The 22,982-nt window shown below is 44.8% G+C and overlaps 1 protein-coding gene across 3 annotated transcripts in view; it reads right to left on the bottom strand.

Annotated features, from left to right (window-relative positions):
* Nucleotides 1–12,896: 12,896 nt before the first annotated feature.
* The window catches only part of LOC146201495 (uncharacterized), a 61,284-nt gene continuing 51,198 nt past the window's right edge, over nt 12,897–22,982 (bottom strand). Inside the window, exon 7 of one of the 3 annotated variants that reach the window (XM_084587614.1) lies at nt 12,897–13,320. The gene's annotated coding sequence lies outside the window, so the exon portion shown is untranslated. Of the gene's footprint in view, nt 13,321–20,220; nt 20,335–22,982 lie in introns of those variants that run through there. The other 2 variants (XM_084587612.1, XM_084587613.1) reach the window with 2 other exon arrangements.

The following is a 22,982-nucleotide window of genomic DNA, read 5'->3' on the forward strand; positions in this document are numbered from 1 at the left end:
TTTTACTGGTGCTCATGCAAACTATCGTAGGCAGGGAAATACACGACAGCTTAAATAGAATTGATGTAATGATCAACTGCAGACACGTACTAGCGCATACGAACAGGGACGAGAAAGATGTAGACAACGTGAGCGCTAACGTTCAAGTGAAAGTTTATTGACGCAATTGCACAATAAATACAACCTGCATCATGACGTCACCCGACAGAAACGCCGACATCACGTGGCCGCGCAAAAATTTTTTTAACGCTTTGGCCATCAAAGAAACAGATGGTGTGCTGACACAGGATTCACCCGCTTTTTTAATCAGATTGGCCTCTGTTACTTTCCTGACATCTTTGCTCATATGCTTGGCTAATATCTTGCAGGCGTTAAAAAACGGTTTGCACTTTTTTTTTCATTATTTTCAGCACAATCATGACATTGCATAGAGAGATTACCATCCCTGTAGTTGCCTACATTCGTCCTGTGCTCCAATAATCTCTCACTGACACACCGGCCAGTTTGGCGGATGTACCTCGAGCCGCATGATATACACCACCCCGGACGAACAAGCTACAAAGTGGTCTCGATGTTTAATTGTGCACTGCTGTTTTGGCTTTAGAAAAGGGCTGGTCATTTTGACAAGTTTTCCCAGCTTCCCGGGCGCCGATAGCACTACTCTGATGTTGCTGCGTTTCGCTATCTTTTTTAGGCGATGAGAGGAGTTATGCAAATAGGGAATTACCACTGTTCTTTTCCCATTTCCTTCGCTCGAACTATCTTTTTTTATTTGTTTTTTTTTCTAACGTCCCTTCAGATACAGATACAATGAAGCTGGTCGGATATCCCGCTGACACGAGACGTGTTACTGCCTTTGAAAACCATAGCTCTTTGAATGACAACAGGATTTCTTCAGGACATTACATAAGCACTGCTTGGCTATTGCTCGCCTAAAGTTTGGAATGTGAAGAGTGAAACGGTAGTAGGGGTCCCTTGGATGATACTCCCAACAAAAGCGTTTCTCAGTGAGGGTTAGCTTGAGATCTAAAAACTGTAGGACACTATCCTTTGGAATTTCATGGTCAGTTCCAAAGGATTTCATGGTCAGTTCCACTCGCCAAAAAAGGTCTAAAAGCTGGCTTAACAGTAGTCGGAAAATCCTCGCATCCTTGTAAAATAATTACAAAATCATCAACATATCTAAAAACGGACACATTTTTAAAAACACCGAGTCGGTCAGACACGACTCTGTCACAATGGGGTAAAACTACATCACTAAGAACAGGAGCATCCGCCGGGAAGCCCAGTCTTATTTTAGATTCGGATAAGACTAGACTCGGTCTTAAGACTGGACTTATACCCTCACGTTCGTGCTCATTCAAATCTATGTAAGTTGACTTTAATAAAATGAAAGCAATTCGAGAAAACTGTCGATGGATGCACCTGCTGCATTTTGAAAAGCTATTGGTCAAACGCAATCAATGCAATCTTCCACATAACTGAGGAGTTTATCTCGTGGCAAGGAGTAATATAAATCCTTTATGTCGAAAGAGCAGACCAAAAGACCCCTTGCCTTTTTTATGAAGACCTGGTCATTCAAATCTATGTAAGTTGACTTTAATAAAATGAAAGCAATTCGAGAAAACTGCCGATGGATGCACCTGCTGCATTTTGAAAAGCTATTGGTCAAACGCAATCAATGCAATCTTCCAATAACTGAGGAGTTTATTTTGTGGCAAGGAGTAATATAAATCCTTTATGTCAAAAGAGCAGGCCTAAAGACCTTTGTGCGCGGTCCACTGCTGGGCGCGCACGGCGGTCCTGGTAGACGCTCATTACTTTTGTCGGACATGCCAATTGGCACCGTGCACATGCCTATGGCTATGAGTCGCCCCCCCCCCCCCCTTTTTTTTGACGAGTTTAGAAAGACTGATAACGCAGGGGAAGGAAGTGTGTCCTCTTTAGGGAAAAACGCTTCGCGGAAAATCTGGACGCTGTAAACCCGGAGATGATTGTCAGCTCACTGCTCGTTGGACGGCAGCGACCCTTAGCGCCGCTTCGCTTCGTAAAGCTTATTTGGCCCCCAACGTGAAAAAATATTTTATCAGGCGAGTGAAAATGTGTGCAACCCAGCAACTGCAACCTAGCATTCATTTGTGCCCATAGAATCGCGCGAATAGAAAGAAGGGCGAAAGCGACCCAAGCACAGTCACGGCCGGACTCGAGGCCCGCCGTGGCACAGCAGATCCGCAGCGTCTTCCCGCGCTCATTACGGCGCGAGGCGAGCGCCCATGCATTCGTCACGTGACTCTGCGCCGCCGCCCGGAGGACGAGAAGGGGAGGAGAAATAATGGAAAAGAAAGGAGGAGGGCCGGAGCGGCGAGGAGAAATAAGAAACAACTAGGAAGCGGGCGTGCGGGCCACGGATGGGCGTCTTTGACTGCGCTTTGGCCGTGCTTGCTTCCCACCATGTCGCGGTCCAATTCACGCAAACCTATAGCTATCGTCATGTCACCACGTAATCTATCGCATTTCGTAGGTCCTGTATGATAACTATTCTTGCCAATGTATTGTTCTTCGTACTTGCATTTATGAACATGTGTCAACTTTGATTTCGGTACTGCTACGACAAATACGACAATTAGGCAAGATGGGGCTGTATGTGGAGACGGCATTGCTGACGCACGGGCTGAATAGTCTAGAACATTTGTCCAAAGTACCAAAAATATATCCGGAATCCACCCGGCTTTGCCGGCCTATCCCGGAGAAAAAAGCACCGGCTATAGTTGGCGTTGCATAATGTTTTTCTTTAAGGTGCGTCCACGAACGAACTTGATATATTGCTTGGGAATGTAAATGAGACCCCTGCGACGCGGTTGTGTATGCCGGAGGCTCTTCTTATGCTTCTGTTTCCAGCAGTAAATAGAGAATTTCGAGTCCAGCGCCGCACGCCATGCTCGCAGTAAGCCGGCCTAGTTGGCGTTGCATAATATTTTTTTTTAAGTGCGTCCACGAACGAACTTGATATTGCTTGGGAATCTAAATGAGACCCCTGCGACGTGGTTCTGTATGCCGGAGGCTCTTCTGATGCGTCTGCTTCCAGCAGGAAATAGAGGAACTTCGAGTCCAGCAACGCGCACATGCGCGCAGTTCGGCCGGCCTAGTTGACGTTGCATAAGGTATTTTTTTTAACGCGTCCACGAATGAACTTGATATTGCTTGGGAATGTAAATCAGACCCCTGTAAATCGTCGAGTGCGCTAGGAACGCATGGAGGAACGAGCCCCGCTGCGCATCTATCCCGCTGGACATCGACCGGCGCAACCACACCAAACACACGCCGCTGAGCTTGCAAACGAGCCCCACTGTGCATTCATACTGCTGGAGGGAGAGCCGTGAGAGGAGGAGACCGCGCATCCATCCCGCTGGACATCCATCGGCGCAGCCACACCAAGCGCACGCCGCTGAGCTTGCAAACGAGCCCCACTGTGCATTCATACTGCTGGAGGGAGAGCCGTGAGAGGAGGAGACCGCGCATCCATCCCGCTGGACATCCATCGGCGCAGCCACACCAAGCGCACACCGCTGAGCTTGCAAACGAGCCCCACTGTGCATTCCTACTGCTGGAGGGAGAGCCATGAGAGGAGGAGACCGCGCATCCATCCCGCTGGACATCCATCGGCGCAGCCACACCAAGCGCACGCCGCTGAGCTTGCAAACGAGCCCCACTGTGCATTCATACTGCTGGAGGGAGAGCCGTGAGAAGAGGAGACCGCGCATCCATCCCGCTGGACATCCATCGGCGCAGCCACACCAAGCGCACGCCGCTGAGCTTGCAAACGAGCCCGGACAGCTGAAGGGAGAGCCATGAGAGGAGGAGACCACGCATCCATGGCTGGACATCCATTGGCGCCGGACAGGTATTAGCGCTGATTTTGTTCGGGAAATTTGATTATCCGACTCACATCGATTGGACGCATGCAACCCAGTTAAATGCCAAATGTTATCACTTATATAAATATTGCAGCACCCCTCGTCATATGCGATCAGAAGCTGTACAAGCATCATCGCTGCTGCCAAGCCAAAGCTCGTGCCAGGGCTGAGTACAAGATTTATGCAAAGTGTATTTATTATTATCATTATTATTTTTTGCTGCTGTAATGATGTCTATACGTGAAAATTGATGATTGAGTGATGCGGCATGCTGGCATGGTAAGTGTGCCAACACGTTCATTTTGTGGATTTTTAAATTACATATGTGGTGCACACAGAATGAGCCGCTTCACACTGTCATATGACTGATTTTGCTCCGTGCGCTTCCTTTTGGGTAAGCAGTTGTATTTTTGTCGTGCGGATTATTTCGTGCTGCTCACATGCTCATGAGGTGTTCAGCTAACTTGTGCCAAGCTTTAAAAAGTTATAACGGGTTCTATAAGCTTCTGCGAGTCGGGATGTCTAGATATAGTCGTCTTGGCTGATAAGATTATTTTTAAATAATGCTAGGTTGTTAAATAACGAAGATAAAGCAGATGACTTAATGTTAAATATCCGGTCGCTTAATTTGGCTGCAAAAATTGCATCTAGTTTCAGAAAATTGAGCTGTATTCTGCGGAATACTTATTGTAGGTTTTATGTAAATACCGCGGGAACTGTTTGTTCTGTCGAGTTGGAATCCCTCAAACGCGCTCTATGACAAGTGCGTCGGGAGGATAAGGTTTGAGTGCGCTACAGTTGCAAATTGCAACATCATGAGTCCAGCTAGCACAACGAAGTGCCCGCGCCTTTCTCGCGGATTCACGGATCCTGATTATCTAATTGCGGCTTTGCGTTAATTCGCTTTCAGTCGGGTCGCATGAAAGTAGTCAGGCGCATTGATGTGATATTGATGTGGTCGAGGCAATTAAATGCAGCACGAGTCAAATCTTGTCATTCTTTTAAAGCTTAGTACAGCTGGTGCCAACGTTTGGTTGGTGCCAGAGAGCAGACATTATTTATTCTACCTTTCAATTCTATATTTGCCTGCAATGTAAAAGTCTAGGCAAAAATGAACTATTTAAAAACTTGTCTTCGTACAGCTGACCAAGATGGAACCCGCCGCAGATCCGACCAGTCGCAGACATCAAGTGATCGACAGGCTGCCAAAAGAAGACCAAGCCTAAGCCCATCTTCCACATCATAGAGTTATTAACTCTATTTTCCACATGCGGCACACGCGTGCTCTATAGTCAGTCATATATCGACGCTTATTAAAAAGCATATCGCGAGCTTTTTCTGAACGCTGTTGACAAATAAAATTTTCACCAAATACTGCAGCTTCTTTTGTTTCTTCATGGCATCAGAAAAGCTACTGCTTTTCTTGATGCATTCGTATGCGCTACCCCGTTATATATGCATGGGCAACGATATATTAAATGCATGGCATCAATACCTGCACGAGGGGCGATTCCGGATGCTATGCCGTGGTTTTGAGCCATCTGCCGGCCACGCGGCGTCGGGAAGCAACCGGCCGACATACGGTCTTTCGTCAGCAAAATAGCTAGGGCAGACGAGCGGCCGACCATTCAGTAACGCTGGCAGGTGGTCGGTCAAATACGTCGGGCCGTAGTCGAGTGCCGAAAATCGGCCGACGTTAGGTCAGTGTCAGTCTCCGACGCCGGCCCTCAGTCGGCTGCCGAAGGTCGGCCGGCCACTTCTAGGTCGGCCCTACCTTTTGCCACATTTTTTTGGCTTGGGAATTTACTTATTACTGTCTTTAGACAATAAATGTTATTTGCGAAGTTCGAAAGCATCTTCTGAAACCCCCATTCCATTTATTTCCGATAAAGAAAGCCTCACGTGTATCTTTTTTCCAAGCTTTAAAGCAAGTCTTCGAAATACAAAAAAAAGTATCACGTGGCTGGCGTATTCGCGCAACACGATTGTGCTGCTCTAAACCGAGGTCTCAGTGAACCAAACAGCTGTGGCCGTGGCTCCACAGCCCCGTTGCAGCGGCAGGCCGATGTCGGCGATGATTTGGTCGTCTGCTTCAGGCAGTCAACAAAAATGTGCAAGTCGCAGCGAGCTCAGCGCGTTCGCTGCAACCACTGCCAACATATCAGCCTGCCGCTGGGAGTGGGCTGTCGAGTCACGGCTGACAGCATACAATTTTGATACAATCGTGGCGCACGAATGCGCCAGTCACGACTTTTTGTATTTCTCTTCATCGACAATAAATGGAATCGGGGCTCTCCAACTTCGCAAATTACTAATATTGTCTAAAGTCAATACTTAGCCATATAGAAAAATTATCAGAATTACTAATTAGTTGCAAAACAAAAAAAATCTCAGTGGTGTGCAAGACGGCAGGCAGCTCTATGCAACTTGTTTCCCTGGCCTACCTCATTTTTTTTAACCCTTGGCTAAAGTTAACTTTGACATCCTGTACGTGTGTATGTGCGTGTATATATATACATACAATATCCAAAATAGTCCATGCAGGAAGTCAACAGCCATTGAAAGATCAAATGCACAGTGGGATGCCCTTATTGTTAACCCACTGCTAGCTTCAATCATTTGTACGCCGTGACACCCCAATTTCCTTACCTTTGCGGGCAAATAGCCACAGAAACGCTACAAGAATAGGTATTGCTATCATGGAAACATTTGGCATTATATATGTGTGACATCCCAATTAATGCACAGGTTCCAATTAAGCTGATACGGTAGTCTTTCCTGTCCATGACAACTGGGTGCCACCTAACCATGTTTATTTATCTGTACCCCCTCCCCAAATGAATGCCGACTTTCATGCTGTTGATCAGAAATGCCTGTATCCTAGTTGCGCACCAAAAATCCTGGCTTTTTAATCAGACATACAAGTAATACTTGTCACTATCTATGCTTTGTAATGAAACCTTGCTTATCTGGTCGATGAGAGCAAGTGCTAGCACGTAGCGCATTACAGGATATAGGTGTAACACATCCTAGAGCATGTGACAGTCACACTCGAAGGTGTCTGCTTAACCCATTTGCTGGTGCTTGCTTTTGTCTGCGTCTGCCTGTCTTCAAAGTTGTGCGGTGCGTATAAGGTCTCTTTGGGCACGTTCAGTTATTTTTTTTTAGTGATGGGCAACACGCTCAGCATTGTTCGCAGCTGCAGAAATAGCACAATGAAGCCTCTTTGTGTCAGGGCATCAAACAGTGCTATCGCCAGCTGCCGAAAGCGCATGAGCAAAAGGCAGCCCTGCCCAATAATACTAGGCAGAAATGCTCTATTGAGCTATTTCTACAGCGCAATGCTGAACGCCCTGCCCTGTTCGAAAAAAAAAAAATATGCCTGTATTGGCACATAAAAGCCACAAATGAGCCCATGGGGACCATATATGTGCTGCCCAGTAGTGACCATTGTGATTAAATAATTGTGGCATCGTGCTGTTATGTACAGTTGAATAACAACAGTTGTGCAGCATTACCAATATAGTCCTTTATCGACAAAAAAGCCATGATCTTTGTCTATGTGCAAGTGGTGGAAGGTGGGGGTAGGGTTGTCTCGGAACCCACCGCTAAAAATGCAGCTCTACCCCTTGGAGCCTCCATCCACTATCCAATCACCCGTCTTTACCATCCAGATCTCTACCACAAACTCACCTCTATACTCCAGGCCTGCATCCACCTTCATCCTTCCAGAAGCCTCCATAAACTATGAACACACACGGCAGAAGAATGAACAAGCTATGCCAAGACCACATTCAAAGACGTAATGGGAAGGCAGTAAATGTAAAAGCCAAATATACAATCAGAAACAAATGAAACACTAAGAAGAGAACTTAAATAACAAAAACACAAACATGCTAGCTTGCTGAGAGGAAATACAAGCGGAGCTGATTAGAAATCCTAAAGGGCGGTCTTCGGGCCTTTGATGCACCATTAATAACCTACCTTCACCCAGTATGAAAGAGAACCGAGCAAGAGTTGCTCCGGTAGCCTTTGCTCCGAGTAATGGTTGTGCGGAATGCTGGCACTTATGCAAACACATTCAAAGAACCAGATTATGCGGCCCGTCTAAAAGCCTTTCTAAATTAGTGTAAATCTTAAACATGCTAGAGTACAAGAAATACAATGTTCACCAAAGAACCTCAGGTAGTTTGTAAGCCAAGCCAACGTTTCGGCCCCTTGTTGAAACATTTGCTTAGATTGCTAACTAACCGAGGCTCCTCCCCAACCCTTGTTCGGTTCTTTTTCATACTGTGCAGCCGTTTCCTTCCCTTCGTTCTACCTTGGATCCTGTCTTCATCCGGGTAATATTCTCATTTTGGTGTTCGTGTTTCAACTGTCTAGTTTGTGTTTCATTGTTGCTGGTAGTACAACCTATACTGATAATGTAGATCTGTCACATCACACCTTAGGATCTCCTGTGTATTTGTATAGTGACTTACTTCTTCACTGAGTGTGGTTATGCCTTTGCTTTCTTCACACTTCCGATTCCAAGGGTGGAAGATATTATACAGAAGGAAAAGGCTTGGCCACCAGATGAGCACTTGCCAAATTTTCAGGAGGCCGATGAGAGGTCAGTAAAAATCTACAGCTGTCCAGCAAACAAGCATTTCGTGTCTGGAAGCAAGTTGGACTCCTTTCCAGAAAAAGACTGGTAAGCATAATGTTACGTGTCTCACCCTTGAGCTTCATAATTTGCCGAAATTCAGAACTGCCCATGTGTGCTGTGCTGCCTGAGCACATTATTGAAAGCCAGGTAGTAGAAATCAGTACAGACCCACCACGGTGGCAAATCTTGCACAGATTCCTTTATTCTTTTTCATCACGGTGTGCTCAGTTATTACACCTTTCCTTATAACTACTGCATCTATTGATAGGGTGCTGTATTGAGCACCATCAGGTGTAATAGGGTCACGTTCTGGCAACCTTTGCTCCAAGTATGGGTTGTGTAGAATAAGGCTATGAAGCATGGTTGTATGGCATACTGACAGGGGGCGGTACTGAGCACCATCAGGGGTAATGCAGTCATGCTCCGGTAGCCTTTACTCCGAGTAATGGTTGTGCGGAACGCTGGCACTGATGCAAACACATTCAAAGAACCAGATTATGTGGCCCGTCTAAAAGACTTTCTAGATTAGTGTAAATCTTAAACATGCTCGAGTACAAGAAATACAATGTTCACCAGACAGCATTTTCCTTTAGGTCATTATTGTATTTCCTTTCAGCGTTAGCATGCCGACTTGTCACAAGGTAATTAAAAAGAAAATGAAAGACTAGTATTGCGATATGATGATCAAGTTCCTGACTGCTGTATAAGCATGGGTTTTCTTTCTCTTTTTATGCGAACCATATTAACGTAGGTTTCGGGCCTTCGCGCGACGCCCGGCGGTGGCCACCATTGACCCTGAAGTGGGGTCACCTGACATGACGTCACACCGGCTGCAGATGGGGCCTCATATCGCGCCGTCGGTCGCCTCCCGGCGGTGGCCACCATTGACCTTAAAGTGAGATCACATGATGTGACGTCACGTGATGACGTCGCACCGGCTGCAGATGGGGCCTCATATCGCGCCGTCGGACGTCGCCCGGCGGAGGCCTCCATGCTTCGGTTCGCGCCGTCGCGCGCGACGCGGCGGCGGCGCCACCATCGCTGCATCACGTGATATGTGACGTCACGCCAGGGATGAAGCGGCGCGCGCCCGCCGTCGTGTCAGTCTCTGTGCCCGCAACCACGCTAGCGTCTTTGCGTCGGGCGTGTATGCGGTCACGATGCCTCCAAACGCTAAGGACGTTAATAATAGGAATGCAAAACGAAGGCTGCAGCGTGCTACGGAAACCGATGAAGAACGCCTAGCCAAGCGGCGCGCTCAATATGCGGCTCGACGACAACGCTCCGAGGGTGTAAGTGAAGCCTCAACCAGTGATTCAACTAGCGGAATCGGCGACTCCGTCAGCATTTCTACCAGTTCGGAGCGCTGGAATGCCACTAAACATGCTTCGCATCCACTGGGCTTAACCTTGATAAGCCTCCAAATTTTGTTTCGTGTCCCAGTACATAGGGACACTGAGAGAAAACTCGTTTTTATGGTTATACATTTTCCTAAGAGTTCATAATACACAAAAATGTAACTTGGCATAGCTTTGTTCAAAACCAATGTAAGTGCACTTACCAAAGTGCGCACTCAGATGTGAGTGCGTAGCCTCGCCGGCAGAAATTTCTTCGTCACAAATGTGTTATATGTGTACAAGTTGATTTTATGTGTCTTGTACATATTTTCATTCGAGGAATTGTTTTATAATAGCGACGGGCAAAATATCACATAACAAAAACACGATGTCACCGCGTACGCAACTTCCAAATTAAGCGTGGTGCGCTACTGTGGCTGCAGTTAGGGGGCAGCGGTTGTTGTTCATGGTATCAGGTCTCCGAATCATGGCCCGGTGTCAAATTTTAAGCATTTTTTGAGCGCTTTACTACTTTAAAAAGTAGTTTTTTGAACTTCACGCTTGGAGGTTCCAATTTCTTTTTTAAAACATGTTTTTCAGTTGCCAGTTTCGTATCAACGGGTGCTTATGCGAGTGCACTCCGCTTTCCCGTTTAGCACTTCATTGTGTAAAGTCTCTTTCGAGCTGCGAAGTGCACTCCGCGTAAGTGCACTTTAACTTTCACGCTTCACTGGGGTATAACATGCAAAAGCTGCAAGATAACTTACTTCATAAATAAAAAGGACTCGTGTAACCTGCCCATACAATCACCAGGTTAAGCAAAGGGGGAGAAAAACATTACAGTTTGAAAACTATGACAACAATGATTTGAAGTGATTGGCTTCAAGATGTTTAAAATTTAGCTTTCAGGACCTGTTTAAAAATACTAGAGGTTTCGTTTGGGTTGTGGGGTTTAACCCTTTCCCTCCCGCTGACGATTATACTCATTACATTCTGTACCTAAATACCCAATGACAACTATAGACGTCATGCGCAAAATTTGCTCATGCAGCGAACCAATGACGACTATGTTCGTCCTATTACATCTAGTTGCAGTTTGTGACACTAGACGGCCATACTTGTTCACGCTTTTCTATTTGTGTGTCGCCTTTCATCATATTTCCGCCTCTAACAGCAGCGCGCGAAAAATGGCTGCCCCTGTGCCGCACGTGAGTGAAAGCTTGCGCAAAAGAAAGTATTGTGACGACTCCTCATCAGATGATGACAGTTCTGTAGAGTTGCACTCGGATACGAAAAGTGGCGTGTTGTCATTTGAGGACTCTGATGATGGTGATTCTGTGGATGGACCAGAAAATCTCGCACCCGTGAGTGGTGCCCCATAGATTTATCAAATCCGCCTGCTGCACCGCCGCGTTTCTCGTTCTCTCAAACACCTGGGGTAGCTGAAGTTCCACCTGACACTGAAGATATAGTGGCCTGGTTTGAAATGTCTTTCGATGACGAAAGCTTCGACATAATACTTTTTCGCAAAATACTGGTGTCTTGCAGTGAAGCCTTCTTTAAACATTTTTTTATGGAATTTGTGCATTGTGCAACGAAGAATCCCTACAGCATCAAAAGAATGGTGCTGTTTTACTCAGAATAAAAAGGTTTATGAAATTAGCCAAAAAAAAAATTCCGCTATATTTGGAACAATTTTTCTCCTTTTGCGCTAACGTCCCAAAGCGACTCAGGCTATGGGAGATGTCGTAGTGGAGGACTTCGGAAATTTCTAACACCTGGGGTTCATTAACGTGCACTAACATCGCACAGTACACGGGTGCCTTGCTCTTCGCCTCCACCGAAAAGTGGCCGCCTGGGCCAAGATTTTGATCCCACATCCTTGGGCACAGTAGTCGGGTGCTTTAATCACTGCACCTACACGGCGGGGTAAAGAAATTAATGGTGAGCAGTATACCGCAAGATGTTCCTGCACACCGGTTGTACGGCCGGGTGAACAGAAAGAGGACAAATGTCATCATCAATCTTTTAATTATCTAAAGAAATGATTAATCTTCCTTATCCCTGTACTTAGTATGCACGCTTATATTGAAAACTTTGGAGGCGTTTACATTTTCAGACTATCCCCTTTTATAGAATTCTCGCAAATCACCAGTGGTTCCATGACCGGGGCAGTGATGCCGCTGCTGCCCATACTTGGAGTACTCAAGTTTGGCTTTTGGGGCACAAAACTTTTGCACCTGTGCTGCAGGTAAAAGTAGCAAGGGATTCAAATTTATACATCTGTTCACTACACTGACAATGAATAACATCATTTGGTTTGGTGCCTGACCTTAAGCATGGCACACACCAGTATTGGTACTGTGTAGCATCCAGCATGGCTCCACATCCACCCCTTGGCAGTGAAGAGAATGTTTGCTTCTGAACAGCAGCAGTACTGTGATGTGATCTCAGTATATAAAGACAGAACTGCAGCATAAAGAGTAGGACTGTGCAGGTTGTACCCCAGCATGGTTCACTGCTCATCAATGAACCAGGTGTGGTTCATCAGGCTAGAAATTTGGTAAAGGATGTCCATACTAACTGTTTTTTTTTGACGAAAAAATTCAAACAAATGTACGGTGCAAATAGAATCGCTGGCCCCACCAGTTCCCTCAAATAATAACTCAAACTCACCCTTGTGTCCTAGGTCACATGCATAATAACACACTTTACAGACTGTTTATCATGATGCCCTCACCACGGCGGATCAGTGGTTACGGCTTTTGACTAGGTCCCTGGGATCAAATCCTGGCCTCGGCGGCCACTTTTCGATAAACGTGAAAATCAAGGCGCCCATGTGCTGTGCAATGTCAGTGCTTGCTGAAGAACTCCAGGTGGTCGAAATCTCTGCAGCCCTCCACTATGGAGTCTCTCATAGCCTGAATTGGTTTGGGATGTTAAATCTTCAATATCGAAACCTGTTTATTGCGAGTAGCACGCATATAGTAGTATTAACAAGCACACAGTATGACCAGAAAAACCCATGTGGGTCGCCCAAAATAGAACAAGCACAAAGAACTCACAGTACAGAACACTTATTATTCTGCAGTTCTTAACCTTGCTTATCCACCACCGTAAGGTACACTACATCTCACATGCACATAGACTCCAGCAGCGCACAAGTTTTCAGGCCACCTTGCTGGCACATTTGAGTGCTGCAATGAGACTGGAGGGTGTTGTGCCATCCTTCCATGCTGTTGGTCTTTGGGAGACTGACTGTAGAGACTTGACAGCGCCAAAGGAAAGGTCAAAGCGAGGGATCTTTCCAGGTCCTGCTGTGCTCAAATAGGACTCCAATGCAGGTGCGCTCAAAGTGGTCGGATACCTCTGGCTCCTGATGACCTAAGACTTGCACATGCTCTTGGAGCTCCCTCGTAAACTAGAAAAAATAAAAAATAAAATAAAAACCATTTAAGCATGAGAATTTCAGTTCAGTTCAGTCGTTCAGCCGCGTCCGACTCTTCGTGACCCTATGGACCATATCACGCCACGCTTTCCAGTCTCTCACTATCTTCCTAACATCACATAACTGCAGCGCCTCGAGGATGCTATCTAACCATCGCGTTCGCTGCCTACCTCTTCTCCGGTGACCCTCAACCTTTCCCAACATCAAATCTTTCTCCAGTGATTCCTCTCTTCTCATCAGATGACCAAAGTAGCTGAGCTTTAACTTTAGAATTTGACCCTCCAATGAGCAGTCAGGGTTTATGGTCGACAATATCGACTGATTTGATCTTCTGGCAGTCCAAGGAACTCTCAAGAGTCTCCGCCAGCGCTACAATTCAAATGCGTCAATTCTTCGGCGGTCAGCCTTCTTCACAGTCCAACTCTCGCATCCATACATCACAACTGGAAAGACCATAGCACGAGTTATACGGATCTTGGTTGGCAGACCAATGTCTCTGCTCTTTACTAGGCGGTCAAGGCTAGCCATGGCTCTCTTTCCCAGAAGCAGGCGTCTCCTAATTTCATGGCTGCAGTCTCCTTCCGAGGTAATCTTGGAGCCCAAGAAGAGAAAATCTGTCACAGCTTCCACTTCTTGTCTATTGATGCTCCAGGACTTGATAGGGCAAGACGCCATGATCTTTGTCTTTTTAATATTCAGTTTAAGCCCAAACTTCTCACTCTCTTCTTGTACGCGCATCAGAAGTCTCGAGTTCCACTTACTTCACTTTCTGCCATTAAAGTGGTATCATCTGCATATCTAAGGTTGTTGACACATTTTCCAGCAATCTTCACTCCAGCTGAAGACTCGTCCAGACCGGCCTTCCTCATGATGCACTCAGCATATAGGTTAAATAGGCAGGGTGATAGTATGCAGCCTTGTCTCACTCCTTTCTCAATCGGAAACCAATCAGTAAGACCATGCCCCATTCTGACTGTGGCCTCTTGCCCTTCATACAGGTTCCTGAGGAGACAGATGAGGTGAATTGAAACTCCCATCTCTTGGAGAGCTTGCCACAATCTACTGTGATCTACGCAGTCAAACGCTTTTGCATAATCAATAAAGCAGAAGTAGATTGGTTTCATCCTTGAAAACCATTTAAGGATGAGAACTTAGTGCAGTACAAATGGACTTATGAAAAAATTGTGCTCAACTACAAGGGCCTAACTATTTCTAGCTCTTGTTACTTGAGGTAAAAATACACTTTTCTTTTCAGGTCCATAAATTTGACATTGTAAGAGCTGAAAATCATACACCTAACAGGTGCGCATTGCAGATTTCAGTTTTGATTTACATACGCAGATGGCTGCTCAACCTCTTAACCAAAATTGGAAAAACATGAAATTCAGGCATTGCAATGTAGAAAATGTCACGAGATTTATTTTGGATAAATTAGTGCTACTAATTTAACTGTACAGAAGTGGCCTGAATAAGTGCATCAGCAGCATTGGCCGTCAATTACGCAATCATCAGCAAAGTGTCGTACACTATAGGACTTAGCGGGCCCCTCACCCTACACATACCATTAAAAGAACTCTGAAAATATATTACTGGTAGTGTCCGAATGCAACAAATCCAAAGTTGACCTTTGGGAGTATTCGGGCCAAATTTAAAAGCGTTGCATGGAGCCTTTGATCTACAATAAATTTTAGAAAGTGGTTCTAGCGAACACTCACAACCGATGAAGCAGGCACCTCACTGCCCATTTGTAACCGTCCCCTTCAAGTTAACGCCAACTGGGCTATCTGGGTGCGCCCTTTCATTGAACGCTCCTTAGTGACGCGGGTTTGTGGTGCCCATTGGTGCATTGTGTCTTTTTTTCTTGTGTGCCGGCATTCACTGAGTTGAGGAAAGGAAAGGAAGCATCATTTTTGAACGCTGATATCTTTGGTGTTGGTGAAGCTAGCTTAAAAATTTTCATTTTGGATAGGGCTAATGGAACGCCAATTGTTTGTGCGTGTTTTCAAGTTTTAGTATAAATACAGTATCTTTTCATGGTAGTTTCACATCTGAACTATACTGACATTCAGCAGCATTATTTTCAACCAAGTAAGTCTTTCTACGAGATGATAAATTGTAAAAATATGTGCTCCTTCGGAAAAAAGAAAAGGCGATGAAAAACTCGCAAAGTGAAAGTAAACAAAATCAAACAGCACTGTAAAGCCCCACCTCGCACACGACCTCACTTCCATTGCCATGAGTTATCGTTTTCTGGCCTGAAGTACAGCAGTGGTGCTCTGTGGTGGCTGATGGTATAGCATGTCTCGTGCATTTCACTTTTTACACTTGATTGACCAGACTGACCAATAGTTAAGAATGCGCAATCTGCTGCAAAGGAGGAGACCAAGATGTACTTGCTTATCATGTTTGACCATGAAGCCTGTTTGTGGCGCGCATTCTTGCTTATCACATGGAAGAAGCTACAGAGTCTGAAATTTGCCTTGAAATCATCCTGAAGGGGAAGGCTACCCTTGAACACAACTTTTTTTAAAATTTCTTGAGATACTTGAATGAAATTTTCAAGGTAGGCTCATAGTACAAACATTTGAAGAACTACTAAGTTTCACGGAGCTGGGCACATTAGTTCTCAAGTTAGAGAAGTATATCAAGATGGTTTACATAGGTCCCTTGGGGCAGGCCTGCAGAATTTGCAAAACGTGCTGGCACTCATTATAGTCATTCCTGGATAGTTGCCCCAGGGCAAGACAATTCCCTTTTTCCAAATTTCCTCGCTGAAAACTTTTAACACAGTCCCAAAATCAGTGTTATTAATCAGACCTGGATTAACGAAAATGTAATTGTTTGTCATTAATTTCAGACACAATATCTTGAAAAAGGGAAATTGTCTTGCCGTCAGAAATTTATTCAGGTATGGAAGAAAAGAAACCTCATAAATATCTGATAAGCGGTTCCTGAGATATGCCTGTCCAAAGCAGCCACACTAGGCAAAAAAGTGATTCTGAGAAAACGGCCCTAGAAAGTTGAGAGAATGCTAACTTTTTTGTTTGCCAAGATATCTCAATGAAATTCTTAGGGCAGGCTCATAGCATGGACATTTGAATAACTATCATGTTTCGTAAAGCTGCGCACGCTGGTTCTCAAGTTACAGAAGTATATAATATGGGTCACATGGGTTCAGGTGTGTAGAATTTGCGGAATGTGTTGGCATTGTGAAATTCATTGAGGTAATTTCTGGATAGGTATCGCAGGGTAAGACTAGGGGCTTTTTTTTTTTTTTATTTCCTTGGCTTCTAAGTTCCACTGTAACAGCTGCTAGGACGCTGCAGGTGTCGTCGCTAGGATGTAGTCGTCGTCTGCGCGCCCCGCCATGAGGACGGCCTTCGCTTCCATGCACTGAGCGCGTGTCGCATCTCGAGGCATCGTGAGCGACCACGCAACATTTAACACATTGCACGAAACCGTTCAGAGGGCACGACAAGAGATCGTAAATCCGGCGATCGCAAAAATGGTGAAAAGCAAACAGAACGCACGAAGTACAAACACAGCCAACAATGACAGCAAAGAGCTGGAGCAGACGACACGGTGAGGTAGCCAGCGGAGACCGACACGTCATCGGGCGCAGCAGCCAATAGCAGTCACCCGATCCCCCTCATTTTCGCGGAGCGCGCTTTGCCTAATCGCAGCCTTGAATTCGAGTGTGGGAAACTCGAAAGCCGCTGCGAGGCTCCCAATCGGAAGCAAGCCACGCCTCGACCGCCGCCGCCGCCGAGAGTGGCAGAAGAAGGCGCAAGAATTCATAAACAAAACAAGACCAAGATGGCGGCGCTCAGTTCGGCAGGAGAGGAATGGTGCACGCACGAAGTTTGGGAATTTTCGGCGCTTGCTCACTGCTCCGCAGCTACTGCCGCTTGTTATATAATTAATTTTGAGTATTTCTGCGGCGAGTTGCGCATTGATAATTACAGAAAGGGTAGTTTATAAGACCTACTACCGGAATATACAGCCTTCCAAAAATCGGCTGTTTCGCGATTTTTTTGGTTTTCAAAGGTCGCGTCCCCCCTTAAGGTGAATTTTTTCAATGAATGCTTCTGTACCTGCACAAGCTGTAACTTCACTTTACTAGGGGACGAACAGTGATAGTATTTGCATTTGGTCTCAAAATAGTGTGAACGGCTGTGGAAAAGAAAGGCTGGTCCCAAATAAATAATTAAAGAGTGTGTAGCAAACGTTAGTAGATGAATTCCCTGTCACTTCTGCTTGGCGGTAAATACTGCTACTAGTACATGTTACAGCATAGACTGCTTATAATGCAGGCCGCAGAGGTCCAGAACATCTGCAGTATAAAATAAAACTTTTTTTGTTTTCACTTCAAAATAGACGCCAAATAGACGCTTCCCTCTCAAAAATGCCTTATTAATCTGTGAACAAAAATCAAATTGCTAAGTCTGCTGCACGCTTAGATTATTTTTAAATATTGTCTGCATGGCAACCGTGACCGCCGACACAGAACTGCGTAGCGCCTGTTAACATCGCATGCCCAATTTCGTGATGGTGGTCGCACTGATATCTGCAGTCGCACTGCACGAGGCATACTAACACATCACTTGGCTCTTTTCGTTTCCACAAAGTATGTGAGGTGTCTCAAAACAAGAGCTTTTGGTTAGAAAATAACCCTGGCAATGATGCTGATAGAGTGTTCAGTGCACTTCTGGGGCAGCCCACATCACACCTCCATTTTGCTTTGGTGGGACCTGTCTGTCATTGTGAAAATAGCGCTTCATGCAAATCGCTCGCGCGCACATTATATAAAGCTAGCTGAGCGCTTGTTCCAGAACCACATTGATATTTCACATTTCACCGCCTCGTGAGAAATGCGGTGCTGCCAATCTGCGACCAATCTTGAACGAAGACACAATCGCAACGAATATTTCCGCTCGCTTTTTTTGGGGAGAGCGACGTGCGACTGAAGTCATGATTTGAAAATGTCGTGTGACCTAGATGCATGGAGAGGAGAAAAGCGAAAGTACGACAGTGGGAAAAAAAAGAGTACCTATTCTGCAATTTTGTGCAAGACAGGAGCAACGCGTGGAGACCAAAGCAAACAAGCGGCGCACAAGCACGCAGAGCGTGCCCTTTTGTCACGCCCTAAGCACGTGGTGCGACGTGCTGTGCCACAGAAAGTCTATTACCGTGCAGAAATGTGCACTTATCACTTTCCCACTGTCACTGACCGGATTTCAGAGGTGAACTATAACCGGTATTTCGCTTCGCTGACCACGAATAAATACATAAATTTCTCATGAATTTGCACGACTGGGTATTCAAATTCATGGTGGTATGACTTTACACCAAGTCATATGGAAGCAGACCGGTGGCCAGCAAAAACGTTGTTATTTCGGTCCTGCAGTATAAGCAGTTACATTGCAAGTGGTCTCCACTGTTATTAGCCTCAAAATTAGTAATGGTGACTACCTTTATTTAAAGGTGTAATTAGAGCTATTATGAAACAGCTTTGAATAAAGGCAGACAAAAAAAATGTGTGTAATGTGTAGAATGCATCACACTAAGTAGTATGAGTCCCTGCAATGAAGATGGCATTTAGTATAAATATTCAAAACCATGATTTTCAAAACCTAAGCGCTAATTGATCAACACACAGTGACCATATTTGGAATCCTTTTTTTTTTTTTAAATGTGCATGTCACAGCTGCGTTGATGTCACTGTGAGCAACAGGGAGCGCAGCATTGCCATTCGCTGAAAGCATGCAGATATCTCAGGTGCTACTGGACTGAACAGGAGGGAGAATGAAGTTTCTACACAGGAAATACTTGTAGGTTTTGAAGCCTATCGAGGTGATCTGGGTCTATGATGCACTTGCAGCGACAGTGCTGAGAGGTACAGAGACAAAAGCACCAATGGGTACATAAGTGGGTGTGGGCAAAGGAGGTAAACAAGCCAGGTGTCAATGCATGATGCACGTACAGGCCACAGGCCCAACTTTTCTGCCCCCTTAGCAACAGAACCCGGCATTAGTAATGACTGCGAAAGCGATTGCGAATTAGAAAGTCAATGGGCATACGCAATGTAGGCATAGTGTAATCATAGTGATAGTTATGCAACATGCTAAAAAGAAGACCATGAAAAAATTACAAGGGTTCAACGCTGCTGAACCAAATATTGAGCGAAAGCATTAGCTGCGGGTGACCGAGCGTTGTTGTTCTTCTCTTTTTCTTCCTCAGCCCACATATAAAGCACCACTTTAATCAAGCCGTATGAATGTGCCTTATGGCCTATAGGGGTAACGTGAATGCCAGGGTCCTAGCAGGCTGATTCTAACATAACCGTCCCATGTGAAACGACAGAAACAAGTTGGCAGCTCATGCCAGCCCACGTGGGGTGTGACATCACAGCGTCACGTGGGTAAGATGCGGCTACAGGCCACGCTACGCTGAAGGCTTGAAACCTAGAGTAGTATTGCTTTCGTAATAAAACTATTTACTAAAACCAGAAAATGTGCACGAGCATCCGCAACACAAAAATTGCCGCACTAGTTTCACGAATACCGAAGATATCGGTGTTCAAAAATGATGCTGCTCCTTCCCTCAACGCACGCTGGCACGGAAGAAAACAGTAAGGAAACCAGGTCATGATGGCGCCTCACCGCACCCCGTCTAACCCGCGTCACTTGGGTGCACCCAATAAGAAGGCGCACCCAGAGAGCCTCAGTTGACGTCAGCAGGAAGGCTATGAACATGCGGTGAGGTGTTACCCTAATTGGCAGCAAACAGTTGCTAGGAGCACCTTTAAAGAATTTTTTGTAAATTATAGAGTCCATGCAAAGCTTTTAAATTTGACTCGAATACTCACAAAGGTCACCTTTATGGACTGGCTGTATTACAAAATATTACCATAAATACTGTTTCAGGCTCTCCTTATGGCGAAATCTTTATATGGCCCGTCAGCAACAGACCTGGCGTCAGTGTTGACTGCAATAGTGGTCACGAATTAGACAGTAAATGAGTATGCACATTAGACATGTAAACATAATGATGTCACAAAGAGTGACATCAGATGACATTCTATGCCCCATCAACAATGGAACCACGCATTGGCAATGACAATAAAAGTGAACACAAATTAGCTGGTCAATAGAAACACTGTGACATAGTGACAGTTAGTGAGTAGTAATTATAGTGATTTCACAGGTAGGTGGATTGCCGTGGATTAGGAGTGGATTTAGGTGGGTTGCAATGGATTAAGCTACAGTAGGGTAGATTGCTGTGGTTTAAGAGAAGGTTACGTAAGATTATTTATTTTCCAAAAGCGTTACAGTAATGGGAAAGGACAACAGATTCTACTCTTCTACCAAATCGTCAATACGAAAAAAAAAAAAAAAAAGAAAGAAATATAGCAACATGATATCTAGCAGAGCAAACACACAAGAAGATAACGACAAGGTGGGCGTAAAATCCGCAAGTCAAAGCGATCTGTGAGATCACCAGTGAAAACAGATAAAAATATATGTTCGCGATTTACACATGCTAATATGTAGGCAACCAGGGGGAAATACCATTACATGTGAATAGTATAATGTAGTAGCTTCAAATGAAACATCATTTCGTGGTGCTCCAGTGCTTCCCATTTCGATGTTTCTATGGCCTGAGTTGAACTGAATTGCCTTCCTCATACTGCTCTTCTAATATGTCGGTGCCGGTTTGTTCAAGCAATACCAGGTTCTTAAGTCTGCAAAGTTCGCAACTTAATTTTGTCTTTTAGAAAAAAGCACGACTTTGTCATTTATAACAAAGCGTACTCTAGTATTGACCTGACATGCAATTTGTACAACAAATCCCAAGTGTTGTGAAGAAATTCTTGCATGTTACATCTCAAAAAGCAGAGTTGCTGACAGGCTTTAGTGACAGTACAGTGTACTCAATGTGCTAACTCCAAGATAAAGAAGGAACGATAAATACACTGAGATACTTGTATTCGGTGATGTGCCTTTTAAGCGTGTATGTAGTTTGTATTGAAACTTTCCTAGCAACTTTTTCTAGAATACCATATGCATACCGCCTTGTTAAGGTTTAGGCTCTAGCCTTATTTCTGACTCCAGTCATCTATTTTGTTTACATCGCTCTGAATTGCAGCGTAACCAGTGCCTCAACCTATTTTACTATACAGAATACAAGCGTTGGCAAATATGCACTTGCACGACTGGGTATTCAAATTTATGTAATTGATATAAAATAAATCAGAAAAAGCAGGGACCCATCACATGACACCTGGGGAACTAACTACTGATGTAACATTGCTAATGCTAGATTCAACTCCATTCACAAGCTAACACTGGCACTGAGCATGTAAGTATTCATTAATCCAGGATATTACATACGGGGAAATAATTCCTCTAGTTTTCATAGTAGAAGGAAATGGGGCACTACATCGAATGTCTTTTTAAAGTCTAAATACTAGGTACAGTCATCTAATGCCGCCGCCAAATAGTGGGTGAATTCAGCTAGTTGCGTAACACAACACTAAGATTTTTCTAAACCCATGCTGAAATGGATTGAATAATCGGTTAGCATCAAAATGCATCACTAGTGATTTGAATAAAATGTGTTCTAGAACCTTGCAGCACAATGAGTTTAAAGAAATAGGGCAGTAATTAGTGACAGCATGGTGGGGGACCCGATTTGTGGACTGGCACGACACTTGCAATCTTCCAGTAGTTTGGAAGAATAAAGAACTTTCATAAAGCACTTTCAGGTAAAGTGACACTAAGTGGGGAAACGCCTTTAATAAGGTAGTAGGTAGACAACAGCGACCAGACGCTTTCCTTCTTTTCAATGATACTTTGGGTTGATTACTAAATCATCCATAGGCAGTCCATTACGCCTTGGCAGATTAAGCTACTCAAAACTGTCCTCTGGCACAGAAAAGACACAAGCTCAGTGTCTTCTGCAGCGTCATTAATATTGCTTTGTCCACCTCTGAGGCTGGGAACCGAGATTTTATCTTCTCTCTTTAGCTTTGCAAGTCAGCCAAAACTCTTTCACTACATTTATTGTAGTCTCCAGAGTTTGCGAATAAGTTGATTTGGTCCCCTCCAGGCACTGTTTACACTGCTGGTTATCTTTCTCAATTCACTTGCATTTTCTGCTGAAGGATTTCGTCCATACAAGAGGTAAATTCTCTGCCTTCAACGCTCCGAAGGAAAAAGTAACCAAGGTTCACTCTTTATGTTGAACATGTCTCCACTGCTTTTGCAACTAACCTTTTTGTACCGTACATTCATTTCAGTAATCATGGCATCATAGGCACTGATTCCTAGCAAAATTTTTGTGGACTGAACCAACCCGGAAACATTAGTAAAGAAAGGGTCTAAGACACGGTCACCTTGCATAGACATCAGAACAGTCTGTGATAGAGCATAAAAATCCATGAAATCAATCATAACCATTTTAAACCCATGTATAGTTTCACATGTCAATGGCTGACCGTGCCACCCGAAATCGGGAAGGTTGAAGCCACCGCCTACAATGATATGGTTTGCCTTAATTATTTCTGAAAATGCAATACTGTTTTAATTCTTGTCTCTTATTTGTCAGAGGTGAATAATACAAGCAGACTGCCA

The sequence above is a fragment of the Amblyomma maculatum genome, chromosome 1 (assembly GCF_055883805.1).
Source record: "Amblyomma maculatum isolate TAMU_Amacu chromosome 1, ASM5588380v1, whole genome shotgun sequence".
Taxonomy (NCBI): domain Eukaryota; kingdom Metazoa; phylum Arthropoda; class Arachnida; order Ixodida; family Ixodidae; genus Amblyomma; species Amblyomma maculatum.